Below are 21919 nucleotides of genomic sequence, written 5' to 3'. Positions count from 1 at the left end.
TGCATGGCTGGTATCCTATATACACAGCTAATATTTTGTGAATAATATTGCTGGCTACTACTCTATAACTCAATTGGTGTGTCAGTATGACTATTGTTTTGAGGAATATCAAATTTCTTTGTGTGAAATGGTTTTTCTTAGCTTCTATTCAAGATATATATAGTGAATAAGCTGACCTAACGCATCTAATCTATAATTTATACTTTGTCCACAAGTGAGGACATATTTTAATGGAGACAAAAAATTGCGTTGACTACAAAAAAGTCATACTAAGTGATTTATTGGCAACTTGTAAATATATAAAATTAGTTTTAGCCCAAAGTAGTTAAATAAACAACAAGACGCTACTTATGGACATTATTGTTCCTGTAATATTTCATTAAGTTTAACTCTTTAAAATTTTCCGGGGAATTAGAATTAACACTCTAAGCTACTCTCAACTATTTTACTGCCTTACGCGCACACACATACTCTAACACACTCACACATGCACTTCTGACACTTGTTGAACAATAGAATAAAACAGGATATTTTCAAATTTCATTTTATTTTTATCAAAAAATGCTTAAATTCCAAAAGATTCGACTTTTGAAAAAGAAAATTATTTCTTAAAATTATTTATTTTGCATTTTTGTATCAAAAAGTGTCATTGTGCATAGGGGGAGAATCACCTGTAGAGAAAGGGCCGGGGGAGGTGGGGAAAGAAAATCAGATATGAAGAGAGAGTAAGTGTGTGTGTGTGTTTACGAAGGAAAGCAGAAACACACACACACACGTATGAAGGAAGGGAACTGCAAAATAGAGGCATTACTGAAAAGGGGGTGAATCTCGGAACTTTCGTCAACAAAGGGGAGAGTAGCGTAAACTCACCTATGTGAAGAGATAGGTAGATACTCAAACCTGCTTTAGTTCAATCAGTAGGGCCATACAACAATTTTTGAAAAATTGGTATAGGTTCCACGGATGTATAGGCAAATTGAATAATGAACTAAAATTTAAATTGACTTTTACAAATTGCGTTATATAAATGCAATAAAATCTATTCCCAACCAAATCATAGAAAATTATCTCAGATATATAAACAGAAAACAAAATTTAGGATGAGCTATCACGATCCATTCTTTTTTCTCCCAGTTCATTCCTGGCCTTGGTAATGTTTAGAAATATTATATTTTTTATTGTCAATTCTTTCCCTCTTTGTTTTTTGGACACCAAAAAATTCTGAATAAAAGTTTTAAAACTTTTAAATTAAAAAAAAATCTTTATCCATGTTAAATTTCATTTAGAAGATTTTTTTCATAATAAAAAGTTAATTTGCTATATATAATTAAGTAATTAAAGAATCTTTAGCATAAACAATGATGGCTGCAATAAGTTAAAGTAATATTCTCAAATCTAAAGAATAAATATAAAAATACCTCACAGGTTTAATTTTAAAATTGATTCCACACTTTTACAAAACAATAATAAAACTATTTAATAGAAAAGGTTTCAACCTATAATAGAACGTTTCTTATGCTAAAACATATTTTGAGAACAATGCAAGAAAATAAGCTGGAGAAATATGGATATTTTCAAAGGTGTCCAGAGCTGGATCTTCAAATCTTTTCAATGGTGCGCGGGGTGATTTAGCGCACCATTGAAATGATTTAAAGATCCAGCTCAGGAGAAAATTGAAATTATTTAGAAAGAAAAAGGAAGAAAAACAACTAATAAGAGTGGTATTTATCTTTCAATGCAAAAACATAGGATTAGTTTCATGACCTATGATTTTTATTTATATTTATTTATATATATATAAACCATTGAACACCTACTATGCCTTTTGTTTACAGTGGTAATGAGAAATTGAAAACTAAACATACAATGATGTTTGTAATATTTAATTTATTTTATATTGAGCAAGTTCTTTTCATGTTTGATGCAGGTTTTTTTCCTATACTGCATCGTAAATATGAATAATGTATTGTTCTCATGGCAGATACAAAGTAAACAGAATATGTATTGGAAGTATAATAGTGTGATGCGTTTGTGAACTCGAACCTTTATCCTTTTGTTTTCCTTAACATTAATGTCAGTTTGGAAAGCGGTGAGATTCAAATGTTCATAATTGGACGCGGCATTCAAAACAATGCTTGCGCATGGACCATAAACAAAGCGAGCGTAGCCATCTTTAATCTTTCTTTCAAAATGTGCGGATTATCTGCGTGATAAAAAACCATGTATAGTCAGAATTGTGGTGTTGTCCGTACTGAAAAATACCTTTGAGTGCTTCCCGGCTTTACAGGAACAAAAACTTCAGTAAGAATTCTTTCTTTAAGCATTTTTAATGGAATGGAGTGAATTTTAAAGACGGCAAATTAATCTTTCATTTTTACTTAAATTAGACCAAGTAATTAATTTATTTTTGTATCAGAATATTTTAATCATAGTCTATAATGATTTTGTTTATGAATTTCAAACTCGTATTTAATTTTGATTAATTTTAAGCAAAAAAGTAACCTTAGCATTTTTATATATTTTAAAATATAATTTCAAAGTCACGCAACCTCTCATAATGAATATTTACTTTATTAAAAAAGACGATTGTTCCAAATAAGAAAAGATTTATTCTCTTTTACAAGATTTATTTTATCATGTATTTAACATTTTAATATTTGATTATTAATTTTGTTATTTTCTATTTCAGCATGACCGTTTTCATACAATAAATTGTATTAGTAACTATGCTGGTTTTGTCTCTTGTGGGAAGTAGCAGGTTTCGTACGTCTGTACGTAAAGATCTGGTAAACGGCCAGCCAAATGCCGTTGTACCGAAACAGAATATCATATTGATGTATTTTTTTAACAGGGATTAGGGATTAGAAAATTTATTGTAAATCTATTTTACCCTACTAGTAAATAATTTTACATATGGTAACTATTTTTGAAGGGATAGAAGGCTTGTCAATTAAACAAACTTACCGTTGTCCCATTCAACTATGAATTTTTCTAATATGATGAAATATAATTGGATTTTGACAACTGAAGTAAGAAAAAGAAAACTTATCTTTAGTCCAGATCTCAGACAGCACTAAACAACATTCTACATATGCTCAGACCTCAAACAAGGACTATAAACCATATGTCATTTAAAAAAAATCTTATCATGAATAGTAGATAGAAATAAATTACCTCATACTGTTTCATGGTCTCATTATGAAGAATAAAGACTTTTCACAATAAATCAGATTTCTCAAATTCCTATAACTGTATAAGAAAGGAAAATGCTAAGAGGATTATATTACAACTGCAGTACTGTAAATAATTAAATATAAGCTCCAACACAAGAATTTTAGTATGTGCAAGTCTATAATCTAGAATTATTCTGCATTCTATAATAAAATTGGGTCTAAATATTTAAAAATTTTAAATACAACCTTCCTAGTTTAGCTCATAAGAATGAGGAAAATGAGAGGAGAAGTAGGAAATAAGACCCGTTAAAAAGAGTTAGATAATGCCCTCATTTTTATGATGTCATGTGTCTGATTTTTGGGCGACTTTCTACCTGTACTTTCTACAAGGTTTCAATGTTTGTGACAAGCTTGTATTAGACATTGAGTTTTATAAAATTTTACTTGTTAGCCAATTTGTTCCACTGTGATTTTAAACCAGAGGAAATTGAGTTAAAAACACATTCTAGAATTTTTTTACAATTGTTGGTGCTCTTTTTATGACAAAGAGGCAATATTGTAGAATTCAGAGGTGCAATATATTGAAAGTAAGTGAAAATTAGAGAGGTAGGGAGTAGAGAAGTGAATACGGAGCAAGAAAATAGAGGCAACAACGGAGCAAGTAAAGAGAAGCATTTCTCTCACTACGTAATGCACCCTGTTTTTCCGTGGACCGGCCGAGTAGGGTTTTGCGAATGAATTATAATTTTGTTAGAGTGCCGTACTAGGCTTGAATTACCTGCCTTACACGGGCCCGTCAAGGCAGGGTTCCCAAAACTTTCATTCAATAAAATATCAAAAATATTACCCTTTCTAATTAATTTCATAATAGACAGTTGATTAATAAATATGAAAATTATAATTTATTTTTACTTTTAATTAAGAGTATTAGTACAATACTATTGAATAAAAGCTTTAAAATTAGAAATTTTGATATTTTTTTCTGTTTCTTCCGAATCTTCACAGAAAAAGAAGCAACAGACCATAAATTTTAAAAGTTTTCATTATTTTTCTTTAAATTTCAGAGAAAAAAATCCGAGAATATGTTTTTGTAAAATATGGGAAAATTCTTAGTGAAGAAATGCGGGAACCATGTTTACACTTACAGACTAGTTGATAACTTGACTTGTAGCCAGTAGCATCTCTATACACAAATATATATACGATTCACCCCCTTCCCTGCTATAAATACCCTTCGTACACAAAAATATCTATAATGTTGATATTTACAAGAATAAATATTAAATAAAATAGTGATTAAGAAATTATAACAAGCCTTTTAAAAGGCTTTCAAGTGATTAAATTTTAAAATATTTCTAAAGTGATAAAATTCAAAAGTGAAAGTTTCAAACAAAACCAAAATAAATAAAAAGTGAAAAAAATAATCATATATTATCATTAAATCAAAATATATAAAGTTATAAGTTTTTAAATAAAGTGATATTTTAAAAGATAACTAATTTGTAATAGTGATTTTCTAAAAAATTAAAACTTAAATAAAGGTAAGTTTTTATTTAACAATTATGATACATATAAACATGTTTCAAATCAATAGGACAACATCATCATGCATTAATTGATTTTCTAAAAACAAAAAGTCAACATCTACGGAACCGTGTTAGGGCAACTGAAGTTTTTTTATGTTTCGATCCATTCAGCAATGAAAATAATCCAAATCATAATAAAATTTATGATGACATTTTTATTTTAATAATAGAGGACTCTAATAAAGGATTATTATATCGGTTCAGCGGTTAGCGAGATCCTACGGAGACAGACTGACTCCTAGACATCCTGTTTCTTTAATATGATGATAGTTAATAGTGTGGGTTTTCCAATTTTATGAGATTGTCTATCTGTCTGTCTGGTAGCTATATACCTGGCTAACCTGGTTAATGATTATTAATTGTCATTAAGCTTGAATTTTGTAGAAAGGGAGGGGACAATGTGCTGTTTAATTCTGTTTTAACTTAGTCTTATTCGTTGGCTAAACAAATTTAGGTACTTTAGTGAATTTTGTTTGGTTTGTTCATTAAGTTGAATGTTTAAACGTTTCAACCACTAATTTTAATCTACAGAAGGGATAATTTTTTGTACCATCATTAGGGATGTATATCTATATTTATTAGATCCCTGTGAATTAAGTCTTGGTTAGGTGTTTTTAGCTATACTTATGGGAATTATACTTAAAAAGATCCTCTGGAGTGATATGAAACTCTGGAAATGCTGACATTCATCCTTGTTTATATATAATTAATAATATTTCATTGCTCAAATTAATTATTATATTTCTTTTCTTTTTACAATAAATAGGAATGTAATTACTGTCCTACTTTACTTTTACATTATTAAAGAAAAGCTTTTCTATTATTAGGGTCGGTCCGTCCGTCCGGGACAGTTAGCTTTTTTCGTAAAACGGTTAACTTTTATTGTTTTATTAGGCATGTTAGAACTGTCCAATGTGTTTTAAACTGTGTATGATGATTCCTATAACCGTTAGGTACAATTAAGAAAGCGTAGACTATCTATAATCTTTTCCAGAAAGTCTATGCGTCCATTAATAAAAATATGTTGCTTTTAACAATTTAACAACAACTTTTTGTATGATAGTATTATCCTATTCATCTGATTTTTGGAGTACCTACTGATTTCTATTACAACAAGGTACAATATTATAAGTGAAGTATCTTTATAATCCTGACCTAAAAATGCAATTTTGTCCTTAAACAATATTCGGTATTTAAGCAGTTTGAAACAAATTTACTTACCATTTTGTTTAGACTTAACATTCATATTCTGCTTATTCAGTTCTTATACTCTACAAGAGGTAATATGCGTTTGTCCTACCGTTTCAGAGCTTTGCTTTTATGGATTTTGTCATCATTGTTTTATCTATAAACCTTATTATTGAAATCTTAAGTACTGAGATAGAAAGCAATAGCATTTATGTTTTAAACAAGGATGACAACATCCATTAAAGCGAAGCACTGAAACGGTAGGACAAACGAACATTAACACTTATTTAGTTTCAGAACTGAATAATCAGAATAAAAATGTATAGGCAAGAGTCAAAGCAAAATCTTGAGTAAATTTGTTGAGAAACTGCTTGATACAGGATAATGTTTATGGACATACTTACATTTCTAGGACTATATTATAGAGTTGCTATGCTTATAACATTATACATTGTTGTCCCAGGAATCAACATATCGAAAATCAGATCAATCGGATGATTAGATCACATAAAAATGTATTGTTATAAAAGAGCACTTCTTACTTCCTTATACAAAAAAATCACGCATGAACGGAAAAAGCCTAAAAACTATCCTTAATTATAAAAAATACATTAAGAAATGATGGTGTGTTGAAAAAAAATATTTTTTCCAACAATTGAAAGAGATTTTTATATTTTTCTTAATGTCTATGGTGAAGCCATGGCTGCCAACACAAAAATGTTAAAACCGTATTTTTGTTCTCATTTTAACAATTTCCAGAGTTGACATGAGATTCATACCTTAAACTTTTCCTTTAGACTTGCTTGGCAATCGAAAACCTTTAAATCAACACATTTATTAATTTGTAGGAGTACATCTCTTCACAAGTCATTTTTACCTGGAGGTCGATTGTGGAAAAACCCCTGCCTAATATCAAATTTTTTTTTCATAAATGGAATAATCTATACTTGGGTAAAATATGGTATCAATTCTAGATTGGAGACGTTATTCTAACTAGTTCTATAACTGAATAATCTTTTTCTAAAAATCTAGCTTCCTTTCTTTGCACTTCTTTGTACTTTTTTTTCTTGTCAAAATGATAAAATGATTTAACAAATAGCTGTTTAGGCCTTCCTAAACGAAGATCCAATGATTGTGATGAATATAAGCATCCATGATATGCTTCACAGCTCAATATGTATAAGGTATAGTAAATATTACAAATCTTAAACGGCAACCATGATTTTACATCAATTTCTTTTTGATCTTAAGAGCTTTGCTTTAATGAATATTGTCATCCTTTTAACTTTTAACAGTCGTGCGCCTTGCCGTACCTTAATAAGTTGGGGGGGGGGGGGGCGTTCAAAGCTCCCCCCCCCCTATTATCTCAGTTCCTATTAGAGTTAGAGGGGTAATTTTTGTTGTGCAAGTCCCCTGTTTGATAATGAATTTTCGACCTTTTATAAGTCAAAGTCAATTTTAGCTTCCTTCACCCTTTTATTTAACAACCTTTGTTTTTAGGTCCTTTTTTACTTAAAAATTTCAAACGGCTGTAATTTTCTTATTTTTGAAGCTAGAAGAACATTTTTTTCTAGGAAATTTTTTCTTTATGTAAAATTTTATATTAGAAATATCAAAACATAAATTTCAGCGGTCGCAGCTGTATTTTGCAGCTGCCAGCCGCCGCAGTCGTTGGTCGGCGGAAACGGCAGCTGAAACTTCTCGTAAACATTCAATCAATATGGAGCATAATTAAGTATAAAACATCCATAGCAGTCGGACTGCTGTTAAGCCGCTTATATTTTTCACAACTAATTTTCACAATGTATTATTTCTTTTAGTAGCAAAGCTACTCTAAAATTTAAAATGTCCATCTGTTAGTCCGTCTGTTAGAGACAAAACGGGGATGGGAGGGGGGGGGGGGGTAGATATACCACACTTTTCTGGGATCTTGCTGAGTCAAGTATCAACTGTTGGGAATATCAAAGGATGACTCCATGCAAAATTTGAGCCGGATCCGGCCAAAACCGGCCGTGAATTTTATGAAAAACCGGTTTTTTCCGGTTTTTAGGGGGTATCTGTAAATCGATTCAGCTGGAGCAAAACCGGTTAGAGGTACAAAAAATTTTACATCACATGAAATTTAGCCAATGCAATTGCCTACAAAAATGTACTTCATCATCAACTTGATTGGACAACTCTTTCCCCTCCTAAATGTCCATTAAAACCTCGGAAACGGCAAAAATCGCTAAAAATCACGCCTTCGGCGGCAAATAACGGCTAAACGGTCAGCCGGAAGCGAATGAAACATAAATAAAGAAATGTCTGCCTCAAAAAGTTGTTCAACATCAAAGAGATGCTTGAAGTCTCTAAAACGACTCCTTCCCCTCCTTTAAGGGCAAAAACTGAAAAAACGTGATTTTCAAAAGTATGCCCACTTCGTGGGTGTGGGGGGCACTGAATCCGTCACCCCAGGGTCACCAAATATAAAGTCTAGGCGGCCCACAATGCTGAATTTTCACCAAGTGAAAGTCTTGTGTCATTATCTCTTATGAGAAAAAAGTTATTAATTAATTAAAATTTCAAATTGCGATTTTTTGATGGATTTCTTTGATGAAATGACGGGCTGGTCAATTTTTAGGCCATTTTTTGCTGTTTTCGGCCCGCCACGCCCAAACGGTTTGAGATAATCTCACGGGACCTTTTGCCCGACCTAAGCCTGGTTATTTGTAAGGTCTAAGAAAAAAAAATCCCGGATTGGATGAAGCACGACGTCGCTGCGTGCCGTCAAAAATCGCTGGTCGGCTCATTTTGCCCCCTCAAACCCTCACCTCGTGCCATTTTTCTGTGTAAAGATTATAATTATAATCTTTTGCGTAAGTCTGTTTTTTTTCCTAGACCTCACAAATAACCAGATTTAGGTTGGGCCAAAGGTCCCGTGAGATTATCTCAAACCGTTTGGGCGTGACGGCCCAAAAACCGCAAAAAATGGCCTAAAAATTGACCGGCCTGTCATTTCATCAAAGAAATCCATCAAAAAATCACAATTTGAAATTTTAATTAATTAATAACTTTTTTCTCATAAGAGATAATGACACAAGACTTTCACTTGGTGAAAATTCAGCATTGTGGGCCGCCTAGACTTTATATTTGGTGACCCTGGGGTGACGGGTTCAGTGCCCCCCACACCCACGAAGTGGGCATACTTTTGAAAATCACGTTTTTTCAGTTTTTCCCCTTAAAGGAGGGAAATGAGTCGTTTTAGAGACTTCAAGCATATCTTTGATGTTGAACAACTTTTTGAGGCAGACAAATCTTAATTTATGTTTCATTCGCCTCCGGCTGACCGTTTAGCCGTTATTTGCCGCCGAAGGCGTGATTTTTGGCGATTTTTGCCGTTTCCGAGGTTTTAATGGACATTTAGGAGGGGAAAGAGTTGTCCAATCAAGTTGATGATGAAGTACATTTTTGTAGGCAATTGCATTGGCTAAATTTCATGTGAAGTAAAATTTTTTGTACCTCTAACCGGTTTTGCTCCAGCTGAATCGATTTACAGATACCCCCTAAAAACCGGAAAAAACCGGTTTTTCATAAAATTCACGGCCGGTTTTGGCCGGATCCGGCTCAAATTTTGCATGGAGTCATCCTTTGATATTCCCAACAGTTGATACTTGACTCAGCAAGATCCCAGAAAAGTGTGGTATATCTAGGGGGGGGGGGGGGGTGGAATCGTGATTTTTCAGCTCCTGTAAAAGATAGAAGGCTGAAAATTCTTGTAGCTATTCACATAAATATGGAGCATAATTAAGTAGAACACATCTGTAGCGGTCAGACTGCTCTTTCTTTTCTTTCTTGTGATAACAGATAATCAGCTCTATAACTCACTTTGTCCGTTTGTCTATTTCAGAATAGATTTTGTGCTTTTAAAATAAGGGGAAGGGGGTTGTACACTTTCACAGTAACAGTGCGCTCTGAGGCCCATATTCAAGATAGAGCTCTGAATTATAATACAATGGGTCAGTCTATAAATATTCTGCAAAACTTTTAATTTGGCGGTTTGGCGGCTGACCACTGGTGCAATTATTCAGCTAAACTTGTAAAATTAAACATGCAATCTTGTTTTTTTTGGGGAGGTTTGTTTTGGTTAATTATGAGAAAATATATCAACAGTAACAAAAAACTGTTGAGCTGCAAACTACCAGCCGCTGGCTGTGGCTATTAACAAATATTACAACAATTTTGCAGCTCAGCAGTTTTTCGTTACTGTTGATATATTTTCTCATAATTAACTAAAGCACACCCTATGGTTTAAACAAAATTAATTTTCAAGTAGCTTCGCTACTGTAAAGTTGTTTTCATGCATAATGTATTTTTTTGTGTTCCATTTATGTAGGTTTAACAGGAAGGGATAGTTCATCTGCTAAGAGGTAATAAGGGAAGATTTAGCCAAACTCCCTGGATATCCTTTTCTATCTATATTTCCTCATATATTTAAGACTATTTGTTAAAACATTTTATCATTTTGAAAAGAAAAAAAAGTACAAAGAAGTGTAAAGAAAGAAAGCTAAATTTTTGGAAACAGATTAATCAGTTATAGAACTAGTTTGAATAACGTCTCCAATCTAAAATTGATACCATATTTTACCCAAGTATAGACTATTCCATTTATGAAAAAAAAATTTGATATTAGGCAGGGGTTTTTCCACAATCGACCTCCAGGTAAAAATGACTTGTGAAGAGCTGTACTCCTACACATTAATAAATGTGTTGATTTAAAGGTTTTCGATTTTCAAGCAAGTTTAAAGGAAGAGATTAAGGTATTACTCATGTTTTAACTCTGAAAATTGTGCGTTTTAGAACAAAATTAGTATCTCCTCTTCAATGTGTTAAAATTGATGGCGTTGCTAAAGTCAAAACGAAAAAAAATAATTTTGTATTATTTAATGACTAAATGAATTTTTTTTTGAAAGACTATCAATTGTTTATGTATGTTTAATTATTTAGGATGGTTTTTAGGCATTAAAAAAAATTTCGTGAGTTCTTTAATATTCCAGTCAATTTTGTCTCAAAAGTAAAAAAATCAACATGTTTAAAATGGACGTACGGACATTCTTGTAATGATTATAGAGTTGATACGCTTTCTAAATTGTACCTAATTACTAAAGGAATCACCATGTAAAGTTTGAAATCGATAGGACATTTATAACATGCCTAAATTAACGAAATAAGCTATCCGTTTGTGACGGACGTACGCTTTTAAAAAGAAACTAAAGTAAACTGTTAGACGACATTCCCGCAAACTATAGATATTGCATAACATATACAGAAGTTGCGCAACCCAAGAGATGTCATTAAAAATGCCAGAATTAAAACTGGCTGCACCAAAAATCGGAGATATCTATCTTTTATAGTAGTTCAGTAAATATTGTTTTTGTTAAATTATCAGGACATACCAACGGGCAGCTCCTAAAGTAAAGCTACGCAACCAGCTATTTTTGTTGTTAAAATAAAACATTATATACAGACCGTTTTATAATGATATTCCACCTGATAGTTCTTAATTATAAACTAAATTAACTTTTCTAATTACCGGGTATTTATTCTTACACTTATTTAACAATTTTAAAGCTAATCCAGAACTTTTAAAAAAGAAATACCTATCGGTTTAGTTTAATTAAACTTTTTTCCACATATATTTTGAATATCTAAGCTCTTCGTTGAGTTACTATGTCTGTATGTCTTCAACATACTGTAATTTCTCTCGAGCTGTCTAGCTCTTTTTAGTTTTGTCTTCTAAGCTCTTTTACTTTTAGAATAAACTTGCTTATGTCGAGGTAAAAATCTTAGCAAGTGTTGCCTATAAGTTAGCCGCTATGGATCATGGAAAGATAACGAAGTAGCGGGTTTCGTCGTATTTTCACAGTAGCTTTTCTCCTCTTTCTAGCCCTTGTGTGGGGCTCTAACCCTGCGTGGCCTATTTCCTAAACCTGCGGGAAAATCATTAGCATTCACCTAACCTAACCTAACTTGAATAAGCCTATCAAATTCTGTGAAAATACGACGAAACCTGCTACTTCGTTTTCTTTTCATGGTCCCAAACTTGCCCTTGTTGAATCACAAAAATGAGCAAGAACTGTCTGAAAGATAGCCTCTATATTTCAAAATTGATTTACTTATTAAAGGTTACTTGATCCTTTATCTATGTTTAGGTCATTGTACTTTGAACTGATTATCTTATCTTATCTTTATAGGTAGAAATTTAGAGATAGCAGTCCTTCATGTACTATTTTATTGTTTATTTATAAACATGCGGCTAAAACGTACCCTTACCCTCATTGGAGGGGAAGGGGTGATATACTCTCAATTTCCTTAAATTCTAAATTTAGTTAATAAAAAGAAAAAATATTGGTTGCAACTTGCAATCATGTGCGATTTCTATGGGTAGGATCTGTTAACTCTTTAATTTGCCCTCCCTACTACCCTCAGATAGATGAAACTCGTCCCGTTCCTGGAAAGTATAGTCGAGCAAGATTTTTTTTAAAATCTTTATTTATTTAGATAATGTTTTTGTTTTATATTACCACCTTAAATCTAGGATTAAATTATCAATTTAGCAAAGAGTCTTTTATACAAAGAAAAATTAGAAAAATTATAAAATTATAAAATGGAAGATAAGGAGGGGGGGGGGGGAGTAAGGTTTATCACATTTAGATTGGATATTACCTACTTTATGTTTGATCGATAATTTTACTGTATTTATTTTTTTCTAAAGCTTGTACCTATTTATTTGATTGAACCGCGTAGTAACAAAAATATTCAAAAACAATAGAACGCGAAAGATTTGTATAGTTATTCAATTATTATTATTACTAGCCGCTTCGCCCCTAACATCTAGGGGCTTTGCCCCAAGAGATAATTAAAAAAAAAAAATTTTGGTCCTGCCATTTATCTGCCGAAAAACAATTTCTTTATTTTTTTTTTTTGGGGGGGGGTTCATTTTTGGGGGGGGGGGGGTTGGGGGTGTCCTACCCCCCTTCCAAGAAAATAGCTTAAAACCACCACAGGACCAATAGGTATATACCCTGTAGAGTAGAATCCGAATTTTTCAATGGTTACCGAGATCTTAAGGGACAGACGGATAGACATCATTCTACTTTGTATTATAGACTAGCGGCTTCGCCCCTAGCCTCTAGGGGCTGTGCCCCAAGAGGTAATTTAAAAAATGTAGTACATGTGGTGCAGCACCAAATAGTTGGTATCATCTGCATCTAAAACCACCACAGGACCAGTAGGTATATTCCCTGAAGAGTAGAATCCAATCGGTTCAGTGGTTACCGAGATCTTAAGGGACGGACAGACAGACGGCCAGACATCAAGCTACTTTGTATTATAGATAACGCTAAAGGGAAATGTTTCCAAAGGTACTATCGAAGACAGACAGCTGATATATATTCAGTGAGGATTTCTAAGATATATTTGGTGCATTATTTGCCAAATGTACCACTTTTCTGCAATACCTCTCCGATTTTGTTAATACTCTATATTTTGGTCCGTTGGGTCATTCAAGGATGCTGGATGGCCAAAAAAAAGTTTCAGAGTCCCTGGATGTCTAGATATCTAGCTATCTATGAAGGTAGGTAACAAAAATGTAAAAAACACCCATTTTTTCACAATTTTAAAAATTAATTTTTTCATCAATCTTACATCCAATCTATACATTTTATACACCAAAATGATTGTTTATTCATGTAAAAAGCGCACATAATGCTATTTTGGCCAAAACTCTAATTTTACAGGGTGTCCAACAAAAAGTGTATTTTGGATATCTAGCGTAATACCCAAAATACCTGTCCAAAAAAAATCATTTTTTTTTGCTTAAATCCTGTGTTTTATTTGTGTGCATATGTGGTATATAACGGTTCGGACCACCCGGGACTGTAAGGTTGTCAAATTTCACTTTGGGACACCCTGTAAATGTGATTTTTGCGTCTGTAGAGCTAAAACTTGGTCCAAATTGGCTATTTTTTTTTCAAATTACTCTAATATGTGTCTTAGTATGTTTGGCCATAGTGTTTTCTGACCAGATCAATAATTTCATATTTCTTGGACACCCTGTATTTTCAAAAAAAAAGAAAAAAAATTTTTGTTTTTTTAAAATTTTTTTTCTATTTTTAAGTTACTTAAAACTGTCATATAGATACAGATTTTGACTAATAACAATAATATTTGCCTATTTTACAATTTTTTACACTTTTGGGACACCCTGTGCATGTTTTTGAAAAATGATGGTTTTTTGCCCATTTTGGGAGGGAAGTAGTCGTTTTAGGGCCATAGACTATTTCTTCATTTTTGTAGAACTTTTCAAGACACATCATTTGTTATTTATGCAAAAACCGCAAAAACCGAACCGTTTTGCCATTATTCACCGCCAAAGGCGGAATTTTTTTACGTTTTTGCTGTTCCGGAGGTTGTAATGGGCATTTGTGGTAAGAAAACGTTGATTTATCAAGATCCCTCTTAAATACTTTTATTTAGGTAATTTAATTTACTAAATTTCATATTAAGTAAAAATTTTTGTGCAGCTAACCGTTTTTCGTCAAGATGGATTTCAATTGTTAAAACAAGAAAATTAAGTGAATATAACATAAATAATTGCTATAACATAAGTGATAAAAGAAACATAAATCATGTGCATTTGAAATTCCTTTTGACAAAAATCGGTTGGATATACAAAAAAATTTACTTCACATGAAATTTAGTAAATTAAAATGCCTAAATAAAAGTATTTCACAGTTATCTTGATAAATCAACGTCTTCTTACCACAAATGCCCATTAGAACCTCGGGAACGGCAAAAAACGTAAAAAATTCTGCCTGAATAACGGCAAAACGGTTCGGTTTTTGCGGTTTTTGCATAAATAACAAATGATGTGTCTTGAAAAGTTCTACAAAAATGAAAAATAGTCTATGGCCCTAAAACGACTACTTCCCTCCCAAAATGGGCAAAAACCATCATTTTTCAAAAACATGCACAGGGTGTCCCAAAAGTGTAAAAAATTGTAAAATAGGCAAATATTATTGTTATTAGTCAAAATCTGTATCTATATGACAGTTTTAAGTAACTTAAAAATAGAAAAAAAATTTTTAAAAAAATTTAAAAAATTTTTCTCTTTTTTGGAAAATACAGGGTGTCCAAGAAATATGAAATTATTGATCTGGTCAGAAAACACTATGGCCAAACATACTAAGACACATATTAGAGTAATTTGAAAAAAATAGCCAATTTGGACCAAGTTTTAGCTCTACAGACGCAAAAATCACATTTACAGGGTGTCCCAAAGTGAAATTTGACAACCTTACAGTCCCGGGTGGTCCAAACCGTTATATACCACATATGCACACAAATAAAACACAGGATTTAAGCCAAAAAAAATGATTTTTTTTGGACAGGTATTTTGGGTATTACGCTAGATAGCCAAAATACACTTTTTGTTGGACACCCTGTAAAATTAGAGTTTTGGCCAAAATAGCATTATGTGCGCTTTTTACATGAATAAACGATCATTTTGGTATATAAAATGTATAGATTGGATGTAAGATTGATGAAAAAATTATTTTTTAAAATTGTGAAAAAATGGGTGTTTTTTACATTTTTGTTACCTACCTTCATAGATAGCTAGATATCTAGACATCCAGGGACTCTGAAACTTTTTTTTGGCCATCCAGCATCCTTGAATGACCCAACGGACCAAAATATAGAGTATTAACAAAATCGGAGAGGTAGTGCAGAAAAGTGGTACATTTGGCAAATAATGCACCATTTGCAAATATTCTCACATTGTTATGTCTGTTCGTTTGTTGGTCAATCTTAAAAAGATATAAACCTAATTTTTTAAAGGTTTCCTGATTTTCTTTGAATTTTTGCATATTCTCTCTCTATCTTTTATTTGTAATGGACATATGCTCTAAATAAAATATTGTTAGCCTTTTCAAATTGCTTTGGTAATTATGTACATAATTATCCTTGTTGTAATTACATAGTATACTGTAAAAATCTGGCTTATCTTTTACCTATATATACATACTATTCATGCACTATATGTTCATACAATACAGACAATACTAGCTATTACGCCCCTAGTTTCTAGGTGTTCTGTATTTGAAGAGCTATGAAAGGGAAAACATAGCATGAAACCATATTAACTCTTAACTCTGGAAATAAAATAGCCTAAAACCATCCCGGGACATATGTGAAGCTTCCCTTAAATTATATAATAGGATAATATATTTAAGAGTCTTTTGTTAAAAATGTTATATTACATAGGTAGTATTCTAGTCTCTAGTGTTTGTAATAACAACAGGTATTTTTTAAAAAAAAGTCCATTTTTTAAATTCTAGATTAAATTTTTTTATTGACAGAAGTTATTTTTTCTTTTGATTTTCTTCGTTAGTATATAAGAAGGTTCCTTTAAATTGGCATAAGATAGGTTTATCTTTTGGGGTTTGACCAATTTTATAATTTATTTTTAGTTTTGTAAGAATGTCACAATGTACATAGTCTCATAGAGCTATTTACTTTATACAGAGTTTCTTTAATTATGACAAACTATTCATAATAGCCGAGCAGGGTAATATTATCTATATAACTTTTGTATGTTAATAATATATGTGATTGTCCGTTTAGTTGGTGAAAATCCTGATAATGATCTTTAACATGGTAATATATTTTTCCTCAAAAGATTCATTTTTGTGCAAATTAATTTAGTTGGTTAGAAAGGGCTCTGGAGTAATTTACTCATTATAACCCTCTCCCTCTCAATCCACATCACTTACAATTGATAAAAATAAACATTACATATCTAATATAAATTGGCTAAAATCTTTTCTTTATTTTGGTTACTATGCGAAAACAGTTATCTCTATTTTAGTCCTTAACATGACTTTGAATTTCATCGGTAAATCGATTTCTATTTAAAGTGCTCCAATACATTAAGGCACGACACAGTGGAAACAGTTTGTAATTTATAAAAGAAACACATCCAAATATGTTTATAGCTGTTACTTTTTAAAGATATCTACTATATTAAGACTGTTGCGTGCACAGGGTTTTTCATGAGACCCTAATCCTTTAGGGGGAAGAGGGAGGTAGTCAGGCCTAATTTCAAATTCAAGGGGATTATAAACACCCCCATAAATTACTTTAAGACTTTGATTTAACAACTCCCTTCAGCCAAAAAAGTTGTAGGTAACCTATGATTTTTTAAATACACAAAATTCCTATTGTGTTTAAAAGGGAAGAAGGGGGAAATGGATTAAAGCATTTAATATTGGAAAAATGAAAGTTTATTTTAACAGGATGCCTTAGTTACTAACTGTCATATATATCTATCTATCTATATTTATATGGCTTTGTTATATATTCATTGTTGCTTCACCCCTAGTCTCTAGGGGAGGGCGGTAATAGTCTAAAACCATCCCAACACATTAGATAAGGCTTCCTTACATAGCTCAACCTGTTGGGATCAGAAATCTAGAAGATCTTATATAAGCATGATACAAAATAAACTAACTACTTTATATTTATTATTAAAAGCCAAGCTTTTCTATAATTAGGATCGGTCCGTACGTCCGTCCGTCCGAGATAGATAGCTTTTATTCGTAAATTTAGGCATGTTAGAATTGTCCTATCGATTTCAAACTTTGCATGGTGATTCCTGTAGTAGTTAGGTACGATTTAGAAAGCGTAGCAACTCTATAATCATTACCAGAATGTCCTTTTTAAACATGTTGATTTTTCTACTTTTTAAAAACAAATTTTATGTGATCTAATTATCCGTTTGATCTGATTTTTGGTATATTGATTCCTGGGACAACAAAGAACAATTTCATAAGCGAAGCAACTCTATAATCAAGTCCTGAAAATGTAAGTATGTCCATAAACATTATCCTGTATCAAGCAGTTTTGCAAAAAAAATACTTACACTTTTGCTTCGACTCTTATACTTTTATATTCTGATTATTCAGTTCAGACACTATACAAGTGATAATGTCCGTTTGTCCTACCGTTTCAGTGCTTCGCTTTTATGGATGTTGTAATCCTTGTTTTTATCTATCAGTAAAACATTAATATGTTATCCAATCCACACTAGGATTCAAGATGACAATACATAACGTTTCAATACTATTTTTTTTTAATTTTGAGGGCAAATAGATTTTCTTGATACCTATACAATATCCTTTCCCCTATCAGCGCTTCTTATTCATTACCAAGTTAAAAGCTTCATACAGATAATTCATGAAAAACTATTACAGAAAAGCTCCAATATTACATGATCCTATTATATGTAGGAAAATATAAATGACATGTCCAATTAGTAGAAAAAATAACAATATTCCAACATTTTTCTAGTAGTTTTATTTGTTCTATAAGCCTTTCCCACTCTCCAGCTATTATCTATAATACAAAGTAGTACGATGTCTGTCTGTCCATCTGTCTTGGGGGGCAGATGTAAAGGTCGTCAATTCTTCTATGTTTTGACCACCAACGACAGCTTTTAATTGTGGATAGGTTTCGTGATTTTTTTTGGCCAAGACATTCCTCAAATTATTGATATTATGTGTTCTGAAATAGCAGCATTGCAACGTAATCATCTATTTAATGTGTAGTGAAATGTCGAAATGGTCTAGAACCTGCAAAAGACCTAAAAGGCTTTCTGAAAATTGTAGACCTTTTGTTCACATTCAATTCGTTTTTGTGATTTTTGTTAACTAAGAACGCACATCTGGATACTTTAGTTTGCAGCCATTTTGGGGGGCTTAAAATTGGTCTCAATTGAAACAAAAAAGAACATTATAGCAGAAAGTCAACTTGTAAATAATATTTTCTTAACCTTACTTATAGTAATTGGTGTACAAGTAAAATGAAATATAATATAAGTTATAATTAAGAATAGATAAAGATTAAAATAGTACAGTATTAGAGAATACCAATACATACACAGGGAGGGAAATGACAATTGTAGTTAATCAATGTATAACACATTCTTCTACACAATATATACGAGCTTTGATTGAGGTAAAATTAATTTTAAACCACTTCAAATATTTTATACCTAGCTTATTGTAAGCAATTTTTCATCAAATAGGAGGGGGGAGGGGAGATAATTTTATTAAAAACTCTCTGAATTGAATTACGTAATACGCCAAACATGTTAGAAAGATCAACATTAAGAGTGAATGTTTGTTTTTGTTAAGTTAAGATACAACATTTCGTTTTACAGGATACCCAGACAACATTGTGCCCTGTCAGGGATGTAAAGGGAGAAGACAATGGCCGATAACTTGATGTACGTTTCCAATGATGATACACAAATTAACCCTTTTCTAGATTAAAATTAGTATTTGAAACGGTTGAACACTCAACTTAATGAACTAAACAATCAAAATTCACTAAGGTCCCCAAAGTTGTTAAGCCAAAGAAAAAGAAAACGATATGATGAAACATTGAGGACTAGTGTAATAAATAGCTCATTGTTCCCTCTCAGGGAACTAACGTTGCATTGGGTAGACTTTGCAGAAAGTTTTACTATCAGAAAAGAATATGATGTTTTAATTTTTATAAGATTTATTGTCCTTTTGAATTATTTTTGAAATGGAGTAACCTAGTGCGATTTGTAATAATGTTATAAGATTAACATATCTTTAATTTCATCTCTTTTGATTATTTCTGTGTATAAAATAAGGAGTATGGGGGGTGGGGGTGTATGGTGCTAACATGTAGAATGTAGATACAAAATATTTTGTTGCTTGTTGAATCTACAATTGTTCATCCATTTCTAACTTTATAAGATGGGATACGAAACTTTATAAACGTTTTCAAAGTTAACTTTTAGAGCAGAATGTATAGGTAGTAAAGGTCGGTAGTCGCATTTAGGAAAATCCGTAACCGCAGCTGTTTATTATTATTTGGGATGAATATCAATTTATTGTCCATTGTCTTATCCCTTAATATCCCTGAATTTTTACTCTTTTCAGGGTTAAAAATATATAAAAAGCTTATATCCTGCTATTCAAGTTGTCCCATGAAAAATTTCTGTTTTTCAAACTTCTTTTCCCCGTTTTTATCTGACGTATGTAAAAGTTTGGAATCTAATAAGAAGTGAAATTCAAATCTTATTACATTCATTTAGTTTATTTCAAATCTAAATCTTTATATTTTTATATTCATTTCAGCATTTTCCTTTCTGAATAAAAATGTTTTGTGTAAGAAACATCCATAGAAGGTATGGAGGGAGGGGATATAAGACTGTAAATTATAAATCCAAAGTCTCCATCTTGGAATAAAAGGAATAAAACAATGGATATAAATTTTGTACACCCCTAATTAAAACAAACAAAATTTCCCCCTATTTAGTGTAAAATTTTTGTTGTTGGAAATTTTGGTCACTACTAGTTTGTACCAACCAATTAAGAATGAATTAGGTAAATAGAAAATTCCATCTGATGTTTATTAACAAGTACCCTTATTTATTTTAAAATCTGTTTTTTAAAGGATAAAAGTATAAAAACCTACTCTTTTAATAAGGATACATTATTCTATTTTGGTTAAGCATTATGCAAGGCAAGAAAATTTCAGACCAAATAAATGTTCAGTATTGCAATTGAAAAATCAGTTAACTTTTAAAACCGGGTAGAATAGTTGTACAAAAGTTTATTTTATACCTACTTTAATTGTTAATAGGATGTAAGACCATAATCCAATATTTTAAAGAAACTTTTACTTTGACTGGGGTAAGATAGCAGACCTATATATTATACGTTTTACTCTTTTATTTTGAATTCTTTTTTTTAGTCACAATACCATGTTAAAAAGAATTGTAAATGTTCATTCATTTTTAACCGCATAAATTTTTGTTTAAACCATAAAGTCTTTGAGAGTTGAATTATATTAGGTTAGGTCATGGAGGGAGGAGACCAATGTTTTGAAGAAAATGTTCCTCATTCATTGGCTTAAAACTTAAGGTACTTGTGTTAAAAATTTGATTGTTTGTTTCAATTTAGCTGTATACAATTTTTCAACTAAAAAATCTGCAGAATTTGTTTATTATATTTGGAAAAGTATATTGATTATTCGTTCATTGTCTTATCCCTTAAAACCCCTGGAATATGTACTAGTTGTGAGTATTGAAAAAAATAGATAGAAGAGCAGATAGACAACAACTATAAAGAGTTTTTGAAATAGAAATCGTTTTAATTTGTTCATTTTGATTAACTTTGTGTCTTCTAAACATTCATCAAATAGGTTTTTACTACCTAAGTTTTTGATGGTACCTATTATAGTTTGCGATTAGGTATTCAGGGGCTGCTATTCAGCCAATCAATTCCATTTGAATTTGCCAAAAATTAAATATTTTTTTGGAGTAAAGTTGGAGTAAAATTTGTTTTTTTGGCGTAACTGAAAGGGAAGTGGGTGAGAAGGGGAGAAATAATGAAGGAGGTAGAAGGGAAATTTTCACTTGTTTGTCAGAATCACATTCCCTTTTCCCTGGCGATTATTATTTTATATAATTATTTTAATTTCTTATTACTGCGCAACTTATGAAATAAGAGTTTTTGTTTACCTGAGGATTTAGTCCTAATTGTAAATTTGAAATTGCCATATGTTGAATTATAAATTGTTATTCTTGAGTCTTTAGACTTTAATTGTTCCAGGATTAATTTTAGATTTAGGTTTATACAATAAGTTTAATATTAAAATTAGCAAATTTGAAAAAAATAGATATTTTACCTTGTAGTTTGTATGATATGATTTTAAAATTTTCGAGGTATAAAATTAACCCTTTTGTTTAACATCGAAGGTTTTAGGTATTCAGCTTTTGTATGCATCATGTTTAAACTCTTCTAATATATTTCATGAAACTATTTCTTTATTTAAGTTTTAAATTAATTCCGTGACAATACACTTAACTTTTTGGAAAAATATCTTTTCTTCTTT

The 21919-nt window shown here is 31.4% G+C and overlaps 1 protein-coding gene across 2 annotated transcripts in view; it reads left to right on the top strand.

Moving 5' to 3' along the window:
- Positions 1-4294: 4294 nt before the first annotated feature.
- RASSF8 (ras association domain-containing protein 8) overlaps positions 4295-21919 on the top strand; it is a 204355-nt gene continuing 186730 nt past the window's right edge. For both annotated transcript variants that reach the window (XM_080180126.1, XM_080180125.1), the window contains exon 1: positions 4295-4714. The gene's annotated coding sequence lies outside the window, so the exon portion shown is untranslated. The remainder of the gene's footprint in view (positions 4715-21919) is intronic.

The sequence above is a fragment of the Acartia tonsa genome, chromosome 12, assembly GCF_053477335.1.
Source record: "Acartia tonsa isolate MP-2025a chromosome 12, ASM5347733v1, whole genome shotgun sequence".
In the NCBI taxonomy this organism is placed as follows: Eukaryota; Metazoa; Arthropoda; class Copepoda; order Calanoida; family Acartiidae; genus Acartia; species Acartia tonsa.
Note: the sequence above shows the minus strand (reverse complement) of the source record. Positions and strands in the feature narration are given on the sequence as shown.